Raw genomic sequence first — 6378 nt, 5'->3', positions numbered from 1 at the left:
CAAGAGGTTCTCTTGGGGACACCTCCCCATCAACATCCCCAAGCATCCTTGCTGGAAATGACTGAACCTTTTGTGAAACTGAACATCTGGAACCAAAGGGAGAATCCCAGCATCGTGTGCCCAGCTGCTCTCTGCAGACCAACAGCATAGCTGGTCTAGAGGTCCTCAGTCCAAAAGCAGAGTACATTTCTAGTTCAAAGAGCCCCGTCCCTGTCCAGTCCACTCTGCACAGCATGTCACCAGACTTCCCTCAGTTGCTATTCTGAGAATATTCTCTCCCTTTCTCTCACTTCTACAAACCACATTTATTGGTGGTTTTTTGTTTGTTTGTATGATGGGACATTTGTTTCCTGCCACCATCCTTGCTGCAGTGCAAACACTCAGTTTAGGTCACTGTCAGAAAATGTGCTGAAGGTGGTGTGTGGCTGAACAGCTGCATCACACACACAACAGCCACGAGTTATGTCCTGGGACAGAGCGCACAGGAGTGTTTTGGGCAGAAGCAAGCTGGAAGGCAAAGGGTCCATGAAAATGGCTTGGCTCCTGTTTGCCATAGGAAGTGGAAAGGGAGTCATTTTCAAGAGAACTCAAGTGAAATACAGAGTAGTGATTTTATAATGAGCTGCAAAGCTGGGGGAAAGTTTCTGCAAGGCCTTGGAGAAGGTGAAATGAAAATGAGCATGAGCAGAAACAGGGCAGGAAAGATGACAACCGGCAACAGGGAAACCCTTTCCCTAGCTCCAATGCACTATGGAGAGCACATCTACTGCTTAGAGCAAGGGGCCAGGCACTAAAACTCCTGGGTCCTATTTCCTGCACTGCAGCTGAGGGTATGACCTAGGGAAGCCACTCCCCTCCTCTGTGCCTCAGTTTCCCCTCTCCAGTGGGAGATCATGTTGACTTGCCTCTGGGGATTGTGGGAGTTGATTACTATTTGTGAAATGCCTGGAGATCCCTGGAGGAAAGATGCTATATTAGTGCCAAGGGTTATTTATGACCCTAAACATGCTCCGCTCGCTACTGGGTCAGAGAGGGCAGGCTGTGCCCCACCTGCTGTTTGAGGTGCAGTCCCCAGGAGCCCTTCCAGCTCTGTGTCTGTCTCAGGTACACGTATGGCTCTCCTCAGCAGCCCCCATGCAGGGCCTCACAGCTGTGCCCAGGGTGTTGTGCCAGAGGAGGAAATTTGATAGGTGTTGCATAGCCCTCCCCAGTGTGAGGAAGTGTGTGCCAGGGCATAGGAAGAGGCCCAGCTTTACCCATGTGCATGCAAGTTTGTTCTTGCAGACCCAAGTCATCAATTCACAGCTAGGCAGCAGCAGGGGAACTGAACACACCTGCCGCCCTGCCCCAACCTGGAGCGACCAGCCTAGTGGGTGAGCTGCTTACTGCAGGGACACCTCATGGGACAGGACGTGCCAGAGGGGGCCAGTCGTTATCATTCGTGTTTGTTCTGCAGAACCCCCAGCACCTAGGCTCCTGATATCTCTGCAGGTTGGTCTAGAATTACTGTGAGGAGGAATGTGGCTTGAACTCAGGCCTGAACTTGCAGCAGTTTGGCAACAGGCATCTGTTTTTAACCCTTCACTTTTGCCAGGCAGAGGCAGCTAGTCCACTCCTATTCCACAGACACTCTGGCTTCCCGTTTTGGGGGGTGCTGACCCATGGGGATCCCAGGGTAGTGGTTCAGTGTAGATGTTGGGGTTCACGGAGGAGCACTGGGCAGGGCAGGAACAGAACCACGGTGTGGACAGCATGAGATAATCCGTGACAACGTCTCTTAGAGGCCACGCTCCCTTTGGGAATTGATGCTTTTGCACCATGTCCCTGGAAATGTAGCTTTTTCTAGCTTTTTCTTTCTAGAGAAAGAAAAACATACTAGTGCCTTGATTATCAGTGGTGGGTTATATTTCTATAGCACCTTACATCCAAGCACTTTACAAACCCTATAAAGACAGCACCACAGAAATCCAGCCACCTCTGGGGTGTGGTGTAGCAGCTAGGAACACAGTAGTGGGAAGGATGGGATGTTTTGACCTAGGATCCTGGTGCAAGACCCCTTCTCTTCTTATGAATACTGCCCAGTGGAATCTTTAATGTCCATGCAGATAACCCATCAGCTCCTGCTCAAAAAAGTCAGCCCTGCTGCCCTCCCATGGCTGGGAACAGAGCCCAGGAATCCTCATTCCTGGTTCCCTGCTCCTTGAAGCAACTGGACTCCATAGCCTTTGACTGAGACATTAAAGGTCCTTTAAAACAGAGTAGGGAAACCCTGGCACTGTGTCCAGGCAGGTCTCCAGCAGGCAGGGCATGTCCCACAGATAGAGTGCAAGGCAGATTATGAGACAATGACTAGTCAAGAGACTGAATTTCAAACCCAACAAAGAGCCTTCAGAGAAGGCTGGACAATGGCAGATGATTAACCCACTCCTCACCCCCTCTCAGCTTCTGTTCCTGGGCAGCAGCCCTTGTTGGCCAGCCCTTAAGTGTTTCATTCACACTTTGAGGGAGAAGCACAAAAGCCCCAACATTAATTAACCTTTTCTGCAGACCGTGAAAGTCAAGGCCTGCTCTTCCTGTATTTCCTGAGAGGTGGGTGGGACTCAGCCATACATTTCCAGTGCTAGGGTGTGTCTCTTTGCTCACTTAGCAAGCGCAGGTCGGAGGAACTCCACATGGGATCAGCCACATGAATCATTTTCAAACGGGAGCAGGGTCTTGTGATGAAATCAGGGAATTGTAAAGCAGGACTCCGGGGTTCTCTTCCTCGTTCTACTCTGAGTTGCTTCCCGCCCCAGAGTCCAACAGGGCTCTCTATCCCTTAATAGATAGCATCCATATAGCTCTTTCCAGTTCCAAAGCAGACCCTGGTCTGGGGTGCCACCCGTCAGGTGCTGAGCACCCACAGCTCCAGCTGAGATTAATGGGAGCTGTGGGTGCGCAGCACCTCTGACAGCCAAGCCCAAGGAGGCCTCAAACTGGGCTCCCAGAATCAGTGACCTTTGACAATCTGGGCCTAATGACTGACAGTAGTGTGTCCTCTCACTGCCAGCCTTTGACCCCATCACCTGACACTCACCCAGTCTGTCAGAGACCATCAGTACAAGAACCGTAAAGGGGACGAGGGCAGGGGGTGTGCTGAAAGGTGAATGATCAGACTGGAGGGGGTTGCTGGGGCAGTTCCTCAAGGAACGGTGTTGGGACCCAGCTGATTCAATATTTGCATTCATGGCCTCGGCCCAAGAAGTGGGCACATGCTAACAAAGTTTGCTGATCATACCACGGTGGGAGGATCCGAGGAGGATGAGCATATTGCAGTGGGAAGTCTGGAGGGCCTGCGGGGGGGCAGAAATGGGATGCACAAGGTCAGGCACTTGGGGCGTAACTGTAAGAATTGCTGCTACGAGTTGGGGGCTCGTCAGTGCAGGGGTGTGAGGGTAAAGGTGCTCACTCACCACCAGAGCGAGGTCTCCTTGGGGCCAGGAGTGGCATAGCAGCTGCCTCGCTGTATGGCACCCCCTGCTGACCGTCACTCCATCATTGCGGTGGCCTCTCTTCCCACAACGTGGCCCTTTGTAGATCACACTTCAGTCTAACAAAGAGGCCAAGCAAGCGCTAGTCCAATGACCTTACAGCAAGTCCTGCCTCTGTCTCATGGGTCTCACACCCCTTACCACCCTGGGTTTGACCCCACATGCCTCAGAGGCTGGCAGGGGAGCTCAGGCCCTCCCTCTACGCTGGGGTCCATCCCAGGGACCCTATAGCTGGCAGTTAAAGTCTCCTCCTGACACCTTGGTACCTCCCTAGGCTGCTTCCACCTCTTCTGTTCCCCGCAGAGTGACTGCAACCCCTGTCTTTGTCTTCGGCTGATGTTTGATGCAGCAGCCTCATCATACAGCTCCTTCCTACTGCAAACTTCCTGGCTTTATAATGACTATGACCCAGCCCCTCCCCAGCTGGCTTCACCATCAATTAACTGTTCTCTCCAACCAGGTACATTAATTGGCCTCTCAGGCCCACATTAACCCCTTCAGGGCCTGTGCGGGCTACACACCCCATCACAAGGTCAATCCCAGGATGGCTATGAGCCACCAGTGTGAGGCGGCTTTGAAAAAGGCAAATGTGATGTGAGGCTGTATCAGGTGAGGCATTTCCAGTAGAGCTAGAAGAGTATTGCACAAGACTGGTGAGACCTCCTCTGGAGTCCTGCACACAGTGCTGATCACCCATGCTCAAGAAAGAAGAATTTAAACTAGAACAGGTGTGAAGAAGAGCTACAAGGATGATGAGGGGAATGGAGGATCTGTCTTATGAGAGGAGCCTGGAAGAGCTCGGCTTGTTTAGCCTAGAAAAAAGAAGGCTCCGAGAGGATGTGATTGCTCTCTATAAATACATTAGGGAGGTGAATACCAGAGAGACTGAGAGCAATTTAAGCTAAAGGACAGTGCTGGTACAGAAACAAAATGGATATAAACTGGCCATGAACAAACGCAGGCTGGAAATTATAAGCTTTCTTACCATCAGAGAGGTGAGGTTCTGGACTGCCTCCCAATAGGAGTTGTTGGAGGAAACAACTGGATTAGTTTTAAGAAAGAGCTGGACAAATTTATGAGTGTGATTGTATGACAGGTTTGCTTGTGGTGGTCGGGGTGGGGCTCAGCCGTCCTGGGGCTTACTTCCAGTTTATGTCTCATGTGCCTAAAAGCTCATGCTTCAGGGCTTCAGCTGGCCACCTGCAAGGGTCAGGAAGGGATTTCCCCCCACTTCCACTATATTCTGGATATTGTTGTTTGTTTTATCTCCTTCCTCTGATGCATCAAGGGTGGCCATGGCTGGAGGTAGGATATAGAACAGGGAGGGCCGGGGCTCTGAGGTGGCGTTGAGCATCCTCTGTCAGGTGCTCAGCTGGCTGGTTCCTGCTCACACGCTCAGGGTCTAACTGATCCCTATAGCAGGGGTCAGGAAGGAATGTTCCCCTGGGTCAGATTGGCAAGCACCTTGTGGCGGGGGTTCGCCTTCTGCAGAGTGTGGATGCGGGTCACTTGCCAGAATTATCTGTGTGTATCCCATTTCCCTGCCATTGCAGAGGCCTTGGGCACTGGTGCACTTCAGTCCCTCCTGTTCGCTGCCCGTGGCATGTAATAGTCTAGTTTCCTGAGGGCTGTAATACCTTGGTCTTATTTCAGTTGTTGGGTTCAGCGTGCGGGTGCTGGGTGGTGCTGGTGGCCTGTCACATACTGGAGGTGACTAGATGATCTGGTGGTTCCTTCTGGCCTTAAACTCTGACTCTTGCAGTACTTTTATTAATCTCCAACAGCCTGCACCAGGGGCGGCTCCAGGCACCAGCGCAGCAAGCGTGTGCCTGGGGCGGAAGCTACAGGGGGCGGAAGCCACGGGGGGCAGCCTGCCAGTCGCCATGAGGGTGGCAGTCAGGCAACCTTTGGCGGCATGCCTGCAGGAGGTCCGCCAGTCCCACGGTTTCGGCGGCAATTCGGCAGCCAGTGCGCCAAAGCCGCGGGACTGGCAGATCACCCACAGAAACACCACTGAATCCACGTGACCGCGGACCGCCCGCAGGTGCACTGCCGAAAGCCGCCTGACTGCTGTGCTTGGGGCAGCAAAAAACATAGAGCCGCCCCTGGCCTGCGCAGTGTCCAGAGGGCTGAAAGCCAGGAGTTTAGCTCCCCTGTCTGTACTCGCAATACAGGCAATTCACAGTGTTAGTATCACAGACAGCCACCCTGGGCCAATGGGGGCGGCCGGGCCTGGCTGGAAGCTTATGGGAAGAGTCAGTTCTTAATCTGCAATGTCTCCTGTCTAACCCTTCGCTGGCTCGGCATGTCTGATCAGGACCATGCCCCAGGCACTGCTGGTTAAAGAGAAGCCCTGAGTGCTCTTTCGAAAGAAGATGACATAAATAAAATGTCCACTAGCTACAAATAGCATCTCATTACATGTAGTGCAAGTCCAACATAGTCATAGTTACCTGAAGCCTTTAAATAATGAATTTCCAGGAAAAAAGAAGAATCTGAGCTGGATTTCCCCAGCCAGCTGGGGCTGGAGCCTGGGCATATCTGCTGGGAGAAGGAGCAAAGCCAGATACAGGAACGGGCTGCGAGAGGAGATTGTGAACTGGTCTCTGTGCCCCTGATGCTATGATACATCCCCTGGTCTGGCTTCCGTGGCCATTAGAGGTGTGTCTACACTAGCCTTTTCCATACCATCTCCTTGCCCCCTCACAGCACCCACGCAGCGCCACCAGGGGCAGCCAGAGAGAGCGCTAATGTTTGAAGCCCTGTACCGTGTAACTCTGTTCGGAGCAGGTCCCGATGACACATAAGGATGTCGGCTCCTTGCCCTCAGTAACGCCCCCAAAGGTGT

This window comes from Mauremys mutica, chromosome 22 (assembly GCF_020497125.1).
Source record: "Mauremys mutica isolate MM-2020 ecotype Southern chromosome 22, ASM2049712v1, whole genome shotgun sequence".
NCBI lineage: Eukaryota > Metazoa > Chordata > Testudines > Geoemydidae > Mauremys > Mauremys mutica.
The sequence above is the reverse complement of the archived record's forward strand: the minus strand, read 5'-3'. Positions refer to the sequence as shown.